This window comes from Daphnia magna, linkage group LG3 (assembly GCF_020631705.1).
Source record: "Daphnia magna isolate NIES linkage group LG3, ASM2063170v1.1, whole genome shotgun sequence".
Lineage (NCBI taxonomy): Eukaryota > Metazoa > Arthropoda > Branchiopoda > Diplostraca > Daphniidae > Daphnia > Daphnia magna.
The window spans coordinates 7,634,882-7,647,096 of NC_059184.1; positions in this window are offsets into that span (position 1 = coordinate 7,634,882).

Genomic DNA, 12,215 nt, shown 5'->3' on the forward strand with positions numbered 1-12,215 from the left:
CATATGTCATTTTTCCATTGGTAGGGCGATCCGAGTTCACGTACAAAAGTTATTCACGGTCAAACATGGCAACAGTGCGCAAAATTTTCAGCGGAAAAAGGCCCGTTTCCCGGAATTTTATAAACGGTTCTTAGGAATTTTGCCGCCTTTTTTCCGCCGAATTTCTCCGGAACCCGGTTTTGGTCTGGCTGCAGCTCCTTTCCCTCCTCGTCCCTCCCCCTTGCCTCCCCCTTATCTTTTCTCCTCTTTTTTTTTGTAGCGTATTGTAAATTTTACGGCATAAATCCGGTAATACCTTCGGTAATATTAAAATACTAAAGTATTTCAATATTTACACTCAGGGACAAGACGTGCATAGCACAATACCTTCGTGTAAATATGGGAAAAATCCTGTTGGTCAAGTTGTTTTGAGAGTGCAATGTATTGGTAAGTTTTCCCTGTTGATTGCGTTGAAGTTTTATACCTTGCGGTATTTGAGGAGCGAAGTACATGACAGTATAATCTATTTTGCATCCGTCATTGTAGTGTTTTGTATTCTGCTTTGTACATTAGCCCATCATTCACCTTTCCAATCGTTTCGATTTTTTGGTGTGAAGTCTGCGCGTTTATGGTTTTCCCCATTGGCAGTGTATCTTGGGGACATAATTGCCTTGTTCATAGTTGAGCGCCACTCGGAACTGCCCCCGTGCCCCTGCCTAGACCCCTTTCTTGGTCCGTAGGCTGAGGCGAGAGTTAGTACCTCTTGTAATGGACGGTGGTACATAAAGGCGTATTATTTGCAGGGGGAAAAGTGTGTATTAAGTGCGCTTAAAGATATCAGAAGAAGGTGGTACAAACGGTGAAGAAAAGACTAATGGGGTATACGAAAGATGGTGCATTAAAAACGGAAGACACTATAGAAATGAGGGAAGAAGAAATGTATGTGTTACAAATGTTGTATTATTTCTGGTCGGTCTGACAACGTTGCCCCGACCTGCCAAAAGAGAGCGAGCGGACGGGCAAGAAAGGGCAGTCAGACTCAGGCGAAGCTCGTGTGACGAGCGTTGGAGATTTGTTCCCAATACAAACGTGGTTTAAAGTCGAAAACGGTCCGATTGTGTTGATTTATTCTGGTAAAAAGACGTTCGTTCACGTTATCCGAGTTTGGCAAACGCAACATTTGGTGGCAGTGGCGAGATTTCGGTCCCCAGATAGTTCGGAAAACTGGCTACTGGTACCGGTAGAGAACTCGCGGGAGGACGCCATTTTGGGTGTGTGACATCGGAACGTCTTGACTACTCTTTGATTTCATACAGATCGTTTAGGTGAAGTGATCGTACACTCTTGTATTGTGGTATGCCACCATACCTTGTCTAAAGAAAAAAAAAAAAAGAGAGAAAGAGGTGGTGAAAGAAGTGATCGAGTGCTCGCTTCCCGTGGCGGCGACGGCGTGGTGACCCCTTGCTAAAACTGACCATCCGGCTTTATCGGAAACATCCAGCTTGCTGAGGCAGATTTCAACATCCATCGACATTCTCCGGAAGAAAATCTTGTCGCTGAACGTGGCATTTGGGTGTTTGGGAGCGAATTTCATCCCGATTTGCTGGATTTTGTGGCGGATTCTTCCCATCCTTGGCGCCAAACCAACATGGCGGATCGGTGAATAGACATTTCTCGTTGCATTTTTTTTGTGTGTGTTTTTCAATTGCTGCTGGTAATTCGTCGAGAGGACGTTTCCAAGTAGATTTCAGCCCTTTTTTTTTATTTATTTATTTATTTATATTTTTTTGGCTTTGTTTTGTGTGGGGTATTTTGGCGCGCTTTTTCTTTGTGTGTGAGACAACAGCGGCTGGTGTTGCAGTGGCTGACGTTTATGCGTCACTACCGCTGACATCCCTGCTGGTTGTGCAGAAGGGCATTTTTGTAAACCAACAACGGCTAGTGTTGCAGTGGCTGACGTTCATGCGTCGCTACCGCTGACATTCCCGTTAGTTGTGCGGGAGGGTATTTTTGTTGTTATACAACAGTGGCTGACGTTCTGCGTCGCTACAGCTGACATCCCCGCTGGTTGTGCGGAAGGGTAATTTTGTTATACAACAGTGGCTGGTGTTGCAGTGGCTGACATTCTGCGTCGCTACAGCTAACATCCCTACTGGTTGTGCGGAAGGGAATTAAATCAATCGTCGAGATTTGTTAGATGCGTCACTGTCGTTGTGAGGTAGGACGGTGTGTGAGGTGTGTGTGTGTGAGAGAAAACAAACGGTGTGACGGAAATTGTTTATGCTTCCCAGAACGTTGCTCCAATAGAAGGTTTGAAGAGTTTCTGGACGCCCAAGAAGAGGTAGAATTAGAACAAGAAGGAATGGATCCGGATATAGTGAACGCCGCTTTAGCAGCACTGGTTGCCAACCAACAGCATCAACAACAACAAATGCAACAACAACAGGATTTACTGACGGCTCTAACTAACCGGCTCTTAGCCGTTCCCGCTCCCATTCTTCCCGTCGTCCAACCTGTACCAGCCGTAGCAGTTCGAGCTGTCCTGGACGCGGATATAAAATTCAACGGATTTTTCGAACGAGTGTTTACAAGATTGGCTGCAATTAGTTAATCGGAAGGCTTTAGCAGAAAACTGGGGAGACGACGATAAGCGTCGAGCGGCCATAAATTCTTTGTTTGGCAAGGCGCTCACGTGGCAAGAGGAAATTGGAAATCATCTGCTGCCTTGGAATGATTGGATTAACGGACTTCGTGGAGCCTTCGAGGTTCAGTTAACCGAAAGTCAATGGCAATCTCTTGTTGAAGGAAGGAAGCAACTACCGAATGAATCTGGGTCGACTTACGTTTTGGACAAAGTAAAACTATGTCGCAAACGCTCTATACCTCTTACCGATGCAGAACTGATCCCCTTCCTTATTCGGGGGCTTCTTCATCCCGGAATACAGTCGGCTATGATGTGTAATCCACCCATTTCAGTAAACGCTTTTCTTATTGAGATTCGCCGTCTGGAGAGCATCAGTGATTCACCGGTCAGCTCAAGTGCGCCAAAAGTGACCGAGAAGACCGACGAAAAGACCCGAGCAAACGATTCGTTATTCCAAGCCGTTGAAGCATTGACGTGCCAGGTTGCCGTTCTGACACGTACAGTTAACCGTCCATCTTCTCCAGGTACACTCAAACCCGCATCCAGGCAAGTGACGTTCGAACAGCGTAACTCGACTCCTCGGAATGAGATCCAGTGTTACAATTGCGGCAATTTCGGTCACATTTCACGTGATTGCCCAGAGCCCAATCCTCGCTACCCAAAATCGTAGACGACCGCGGAAAACGGATCAGCCGGCCCAATGGGGCAGGGTCGGCAATAAATGTTATCGTCCCCACGAATGCTCCACCTGTCAATAGCCCCTTCATCACGGCTGATGTTTTCCGCATAGGTGAAATGAAAGCAATGGTAGATTCGGGTGCAAAAAATAGTGCGATATGTGAAGAAATGTTGGTGAACCGCTCCTGGTTTGAAATTCACGCTCCGTCCAACTATCGATCTATAGACGGCACACCAATCAACAATGTAGTGGGAGAAACCGCCCTCACGGTCCGGTACCGAGGAATCTTAGTGGACCTACCAAGAGTTGCGGTGGTTAAAAAAATACTCTATCCGTTAGTGCTTGGAATAGAGTGGATCGTGCAGAGCGGAGCCTCGATTAAAGGAGTGGAGGGAGTAGCGGAAGTAATCATGCCAGATCAAGGTCCGGTGTCAAATGTTCACCAAGAAAAAAAAGAGGAAGACATGTTGGAAGCAGAGAAGACTGAGAGCTATGAGAAAGCTACACAGGAGCTGAAAAATTTGTGTGTGATTGCGGAAGAAGAGGAACTACTGAGTTCCGAAGGGTGTAAAGAATGAATGGCTGTGCTTCAAACTCTACCCTCGCCCATAGTGCCTGCTAACAGTGCAGGATATTTCAATTGTCAAGCGCCGAACGGCTCTAGCAAGCTATGGATGGTGTCAACAGCGGGGGCAGTCGGCGCTAAAGAGGCTGGGTTACTCCTAATTGCGTGGTAGAAGCAAAGGATGGTGTGCTAACTATTCCTGTTGTTAACGTCAACCCACACTTTATCGGACGCAAATCTGCAAAAGGTGTCTTGAAGTCGGTACCGGTAGAAGAAAGTGAAATTTATCCCTTCGAGAGAGGAGATGTCGAAACCAGAGTCGTGGCAAACTTCCAAGGTGATGAAAATTCGCCGGATTATGCCGACACTCTGGATAACGTCAAAATTGATGGGAGTCTCACCCTTGAACAATCGAAAGAACTTAGGGCATTATTGACTGGGCATCGTCGGTGTTTTCTCGCAAAAAAAGGTGAAACTCACCTCGCCCAACACTACATCCATACAGGAGGTGCAAAACCCATCTACTCTCTAACATATCGCGTATCCGTGGCAGAGCGCAAACTAATAAGTGAACATGTTGAAAAGATGATCGCTGAAAGGATCATACGCCCCTCTTCTAGTTCGTGGAGCTCTCCGGTTGTGCTTGTTCGAAAGAAAAGCGGGGAAGTGCGTTTTTGTGTCGACTATAGACGACTCAATGCGGTTACCGAGCGAGACGGATACCCTTTACCCCGGATTGAAGATGTATTAGGCCGGCTATCTGGAGCAAAATATTTCAGTAGCCTTGATCTCGAAAGTGGCTTTTGGCAAATGGCCATGGCCGAAGAGCACCGTGAAAAAACGGCTTTTGTCACGCCAGACGGCCTGTTTGAATTCCTGCGTCTTCCGTTTGGCCTCTGTGGTTCTCCCCCAAGTTTTCAACGACTTATGGACCGAGTCCTACACGGCCTTAAGTGGTCAGAATGCCTCTGCTATATGGATGATATTTTGGTGTTTGGAGCAACGTTTGAAGAACACCAAACCCGATTAAATAAAGTGTTAACAACCCTCGGAGATTCCGGACTAGTCCTTAACACAAAAAAAGTGCGTTTTTGGTGCAAAAAAAATTGTACATCTAGGACATGTAGTTGATAGTCATGGTATCAGTCCCGACCCAGCTAAAACGGAAGCCATTGTGATGTTTCCCAAACCCCGTAACGTGACGGAGTTACGAGCCTTTTTAGGTTTGGCGTCGTTTTATCGTTCTTTTATTCCTGGATTTGCGGAGACGGCTCGGCCACTGCATTTCTTGTTGAAAAAAGACGCAAATGTCAAAGTTGAGTGGGCGGGTGTCCATGACAAAGCAATGGCGGAATTAAAGGATAAACTTGTCACAGCGCTGGTGCTTGTATGCGACGACGGGACTTCTGAATTGGAACTTCAAACTGATGCGAGTGTCAAAGGGATTGGAGCGGTATTAATCCTCAACAAAGACGGGAAGGCTAACCCGATAATCTTTATCAGTCGCAAACTGAGCAAGGCCGAGGAGAATTATCATGCCAACGAACTCGAATGTCTAGCCCTGGTGTGGGCCCTAGGCAAGTTACGTCATTTCGTCTATGGAAGGCCTCTCTTGGTCAAAACGGACAGCAGCGCATTGTGTTGGCTGTTTAAGAAGAAGGAAGTGAATGGTAAATTTGCACGATGGATTTAGATTTTACAAGAATATCTCCTGGACATACAACATCTACGGGGGGCAGCGAACGTAGTAGCGGATACCTTATCACGGGCCCCAGTGGACTCTGCAAACGAAGATGAACTGACAGGAGATGTTATGGCAGTTATTCAGGCCGATGGATATTCTTCTCAAGAAATAGCGCTCCTTCAGCACGCCGACAAAGATATCAAACAGATTGTTTTGACGCTGCAAGGATTTTCAAGTGAATGGTCTTCGTGTTCTATCTCTGAGTTCATCCTGAGTAAAGGTGTCTTATTCTAAAAAAATCCGGTTAGTGGACGCCCGTTACTGTTAGTCGTGCCGTCCATAATAAGAAAAGAAGTTATCGAAGAATGTCACGAAGCCCCGGACGGAGGGCATAGAGGAATCGAAAAAACATTAAACCGAGTGTCTCAACGGTTTTGGTGGAAAGGTGTGCAGTCCTCCGTCAAAAGCTACGTGCAATCGTGTTACTTCTGTCAAACGTTTAAACCTCGTGTAGGGCTAAAGGCAGGAAAGCTGCGATCGATCCCACCACCGGAAGAAATGTTCCACACTCTTGGTATCGACCATATTGGACCATTAAAAAAACCAACCATGGGAATCAGCATATTATAGTGTGTATTGATTACCTTTCAAGATGGGTGGAGGCCAGACCCGTAATTAGCACCGGGGTCGAAGAAGTGATAGTGTTTCTCGAAGAAGCCATAATTCTACACCATGGAGTGCCCACCCGCATCGTTTCTGATAAAGGACCTTGCTTCACGTCCTTGGCGTTTGCAAACTTTTGTGGAAAATGGAGTTTACGACATACCCAAGCATCGGCGGAGCACCCAGAGACAAACGGCCTTGTCGAAAAAATCAACGGATCCATTGCCTCTACGTTGGCAGCGTTTGTAAATTTCGCCCATTCCGACTGGGACGAAAAGGTCGCCAGAGCAATGTTCTCCATTAATACGTCCAAACATTCTACAACGGAGATAACACCCTTCGAACTAGTTTTTGGAAGACCGGCAGTATTAGCTGTAGAAAATGCATTTCCGTGGCCGCCGTCAACACCTGTTTCCCCACAAAGACGAATGGAAGCCGTCGCTCAGTGGCGAAAGACAGCCCGACGCCTCATTGTGATCCGCCAACGAAAGAGTAAGAAGAATTACGATCAGTTTAGGAAGCCGGATCCTACCTTTTTGCCAGGCGAGTTAGTGCTAGTAGCTCGACGACCCAAGACAAAAGGAAAGACTAAGAAATTTATCCGACGGTTCAGGCCATATCAAGTTAATCGTCAGGTATCGTCTGTGTGTTACTCCGTCGAGGATCTACCGTGCAACCGTAAGAAACGACTATGGCGTCGTTTCAACGCACACGTGAGTCAGATGCGCCATTTTTCAGTCCAGTGTGAAACAGACTGGTGCCCGGAAGAAAATGTTTTCGACGACCCGAGCAACGAGTTTGACACTGAAACACCAGCGCTACCCCAAGAATCCGGTAAACAATTGGCGGATATTGGAAACCGAGCTGTACCTGATGTTTCGAGAGAAATTGAACATCAGATTCCAACATTCGAACCAATACTGTCAACCAAACCAATCACTACGCGGGCAGGAAGAGTCGTAAAACGAAAAAATACCAACGAGAATTTTATATACTATCGAATTTTCTGCACCGTTTAATGATTAATCTTCTGTAAAATTTTCGTTATTCTCCTTTCATGTGTCCAATTTTCTGGAATTTGTGGTTAGTCGAGGCAGCGCGGAAATTCTTCAAGTTTTTTTTTTTTATTATTATATGTCTGTCCGTCTTATTTGTTTTCGGTTTATGTGTAGTGTCGTCTTTACAAAAGATCTTTGATCTTTCTGTCAGGAAGGGTCGAATGTTACAAATGTTGTATTATTTCTGGTCGGTCTGACAACGTTGCCCCGACCTGCCAAAAGAGAGCGAGCGGACGGGCAAGAAAGGGCAGTCAGGCTCAGGCGAAGCTCGTGTGACGAGCGTTGGAGATTTGTTCGCAATACAAACGTGGTTTAAAGTCGAAAACGGTCCGATTGTGTTGATTTATTCTGGTAAAAAGACGTTCGTTCACGTTATCCGAGTTTGGCAAACGCAACATATGCGTATTTAGGTAGGAAAGTTGGAGAAACTGAGAGAATAGGCAAGTTGTCTGGGAAGTAGTAAGTTAGTGTTACACTTTTTTCTCTGCTAGGGGGTAAAGCAATGGGCGAGAGGTACAAATACGAAGATGGAAAATGAATGGTTATGCCAAGTATATGGGAAATGGAGATTGTATGCTGAAATTGTGAATGTTAAGGTAAGGGATTATGATAGTTGTAAAGCGACAGGACGAAGGGTGAGCTTATTTTTTGTAGCGTGCTGGTTGATTGGCGCTGTTTCTACTTATCCGAGGATCATCCGCAATCGGTGATGGCGCACTAAGGAGTGCTGGAAGATCTAGCAGTGGGTTCATCTATTGTACAAAGGATGGCGTTCTTTAAAGTAAACATACGTTGAGCAGAGAAATGAACAGCTTTGAAGCGGGATTTATGCGGTACTGTACGGGCTGCATTTGAGTACGTTACCTGACGTTCGTTTTCGCTTGTTTGGCGTTCTTCGGGGCGTGGAAGCCGGTTTCGCGGTAGGCGACTCGATGGTGGTTGCATCTGCGATTTTAGCTGCCGTAATGTTGGAAGAATGCATTGTAGATTAAGATAATAACATGAAGGAAAAAGATGCACTTACGTTTGGGGTCTCTGGTTGCTGGGGAGAGCTGCTTTCGGGCGTGTGCTTCTTTGGCGCGAGCGATGTTCCATGCGCTGCCGGTGCCATCGTTAGGATCGAATCCTTCGAGCCAGGTGAGCAAGTCCTCGGTGGGTTTTAGGGTCTGGAGTTAGCCTAGGCCGGGTCCAGTCGGGTGGGGTGGCATGAGGCGGATATTTCCCCTGGTCCGCACTCTGGAAAGCGCGACGTAGAGCATGCTGAACGTCAGGTGTGGCATAAAGGAGCGCTTGTTGAGCTGTAGGATGACCTTGTTCCACGTCTGTCCTTGGATCTTGTGCACCGTGACGGCGAAGCGCTGCTCCACGCCGTGCGGCCGGTAGTGGAAGGTGTCAGCTTGACGGCGGCCCGGCAGCTTGATATCCACCGGCTCCCACTTGCTGACTCTAGGTCAGAGGATGACGACGCGTCCGGGCTCCAGGGTCTTCTCGACGAAGTCGGCGGATTTCGCACTGGGCACGGCAACGTTGATGTGGAGCGGCGGGTAGGTTAGGGTGACGTCGGTTTCTTCTGCTGCAGTGGCAATATCGTTGCAGACCCGGTCGGCGTCTTCGCGAGGATCCAGCTCGATGCTTTCGAAGAGGACGGCAGTCCCGTTGGAAAGCCCCCTCGCTGCGCGGGACCAAAAAAATGTTTAGGTAATATTAGCCGGATTCCATTTTATTTGGTAACGGGTGCGTTGATGTGGCAGCAAGGAACGGAAGGAGATCATTCAGCATGCAGCTAATAGCGTAAGAAAATAAGAAAAGAAATCGTTTTGAGTTTTTCACCTGGATTGATGTTGCTTGTCAGATACCCTGGAGCGCCCTGAACGAAGCTGCCAGTGAATTGAGGGAACTCGGCGTAGATGCGTTCCCTGACTCGCGGAGGTAGGTGAGCGGCAAGCTCTCCGCCGATCTCGAGACGTCAAATGATGCGTGGCACCCCTTTCCATGCCACTTATTTTGCGGATTGGAGCCGGTTGATGTGCTGCCGCTCGCTGTTGCTGGTGACGACGGTGGGTGCGGCGGTCCATTCCGGATCCACGAGGACATCCGCGCGGGAGAGGGTTTTCATGTGGGTGATGACGCTCAGCTGGATGCGTGGGATCCCTAGAGTGGGTGTCCTCATCTGTTCCAGCATGGCGAGATGCCGGGCGTCCTCCGCTGCTCTCATTTGCTGCATTGGTGAAGTGGTTTTATGTGTTGCTTAAGTTCGTAAAATTGTACGGAAGCAAAAAAGAGAAGAGTGGCATTGCTTACCTGGGTGAGCTCGATTTTCCGGAAGGTGCTGAAGAAGTGGGCTCCACGCTGTCTCGTCTGGGAGTCGCCTCTGAAATGGGAGGTGGCCTTGTTGATGTCCTTCTCCCGAACGAACTGGTTGATGATGGCCGTGAAGAGGGTGTCGGGGGGCACGGGCGATAGTTGGAAGAAGTTTCCCATCAGGACAATAGCCAGCGGTTCAGCAGTAGGAGCTGAAGCGTCGCCAGGCGCTTGGTCAATGGAATCCACGCCCATGATTTCGGCGAGCCTCCCAGCGATGATGTCCAGCATCTCCGGGGTGACGAAGGAAAACTTGTCGATGATGACCATGGCGAGGCACTCCTTCTGAAGCTTGCACTGGATTTGAAGTAGCTTCTCCCGTTGGAGGGGAGGTGGCCGGCGGCGGGTGGTGCCGCAGCGGATTGCTAGCCGGTGGGGGCAAGTGGTGCCTTGAGGCATGATGCCGGCCGCCATGCCGGTGAGCGCTATGCAGGCAACTTGCAGCCCCATGTCCTCGGCGCGCTCCTGGATCCGCTTCGTGAGGAAGGACTTACCTGTTCCAGGGCCGCCGTGGACGAGGAGGCGGAGGGGTTGCAATCGTGAACCGGCTCCGCGGCCGTGCTGCACTTTCTCCTGGAAGGATAGGGTGCACAGACTCATGACAGCCGCCTGCTGGCTGTTGAGTGGTGCGTCCTGTAGGATAGAATCGTCTGCTGGCTGCTGTTGCCACTCCGGTCCGAGGAGGACGATGTCGTCGTCCTCTCTGGATGTGCCAGAGTCCGTCACGTCGGCCTGAAGCGCCTTGAGAACGCTCCTGGTGGTCGGAGCGGTCTCCGGTCATCCCGCGTTGATCATGGATGCAGCCTGTAGAGGACTTGCTCGTTAGGGCCCCTGGCGACGAGCCAGACCCGCCCAAACCTGACGCAGCAAACTTTCCGTATCCTCGTTGTACTGACGCTGCTTGAAGTTGGCCAGGCTTTCCAGGTTGTCTAGGGCGGCTTCCACCTGCGCCATGTCGATGAGGTGTTGGGCCTCGTCTTCGATCCTGGTGTCCTCTTCAGGCTGCTTATTTCGGGTAGGCATCATGTTCCCGGAGTGGTCGTCCGGATTAGCCCACTTGGTAGCCTTCCTATTCCGGTGGAGCTGGTTGGCGATCCTTTGCTCCGCGGAGATGCGCAATCCTGCAAAGAAGAGTATGGAGAGGAAGATGACGGTAAGTCATTGGACGGTGTCCCTAAAGCCGGGGGCGGGGTTGTGTCGGTAGAGCAAGACGGTCGCGTCAGGAAGGGCTTACTTGGAAAGAAAGGAAGTGAAAGGAATGTCAAAATTGGGCTTACCTTGGGCCGAATTCTCGATCTGGCATTTGCGCGCATTGTCCAGCGGAGTAGGGCCCGACCTTCTGCCGTTTTCCTGCAGCCGGCCGAATTGGAGATCGCGCATGAAGTCGCAAAGAACCGTCCATGTCAGCGGCCCCGGTAGCGTCCCGCCCTCATCCAGCCAGGGCCGGAAGACCAGCAGCATGTAGTGGGCGAAGGCGCGAGCGGCTCTTCTCCATTCATCGGTGGTGTGGGTCGGTTTGGGCGGAGGTGGTTTGGGCGGCCCACGGATGAGAACCGGTACCCTGAACTTGGACCGGATCTGCTGGTGGTGGCTGTCGTAGAGCGGGTGCGTGGGATGGAAAGGGAAGGTTGCGTTGGGCGTCCTCCCTTGCATTGATCCGAGTCCGGTGGCAGCGGGTGCGTCCTCTTCGTCCAGGTCGCTGTCGTCATGAAACGCGGAGGAGGCCAAGGCGTGGCCGCCGCTACCTGGCGGAGGACGTTGCTTATTTTTTCCGAGGGGTTTTCCCACGATGAGTATCGTGGCGGCGTACTCGTAAGGCGAGTAGTGTAGGAGCGCTTCCCCGCGGTAAGCGTAATGCTCTGCCTGCATGACGGCCTTCTTCTCCTTGCCGCTCGAGTAGACGGTTGCCGTAACATGGGCGTCGTCGTCCTCCACCGGCTCGGCATTCCGGCTGGTTTCCACGACATACGGTGGCTCCGAGCCTTGGTCGTCTTCGAGGAGCTCCTCTGGATCTTCGTCCTGTTCAACGCTGTTCCTAGCCGGTGGTTTGAGGGGCTCGTCGTCGGAAGAGAGTCCGCCACTAGAAGAAGGTTAGAGAGAGAGAGAGGGTGGAGGCATGTTATTAGAATGTGAAGGCGGGCACTATCTACTGTGGCCATTTTTTCCCCGGCGAGACCTAGTTGCATCCGAGGGAGGGTTAAATAAAACTTCACTTATCCTTGAAGGTTATCAAAGGCGTCTAGCGACTCCTGGTGGCGGCCCTTCTTCAAGACATAGGCGAGGGCGGCGTGGACGAAGAGCAGGTGGAACCCGTGGCTGCAGATTTCTGATGGCATGCCGAGAAGAGCGAGGGAGCAGAAAACTCCACTGCGCTGGTTAGCTGGTTAACGACGCGGGTCAAGAAGTGCATGGCCGTCCTGCGCTCCGTCCCTGTATCATTGGCCGTCGAAGGGAAGTTCTCGACGGTCCTCCGGGCGTTGTGAATGAGGGCAAGGGTGTGGCTGAGTTCGCAGGGCGGCTTGGTGATGTATTTGAGGAGGTAGCACATGATGGCTTTCGCCTGTGCGTCGCTCCCCAAGATA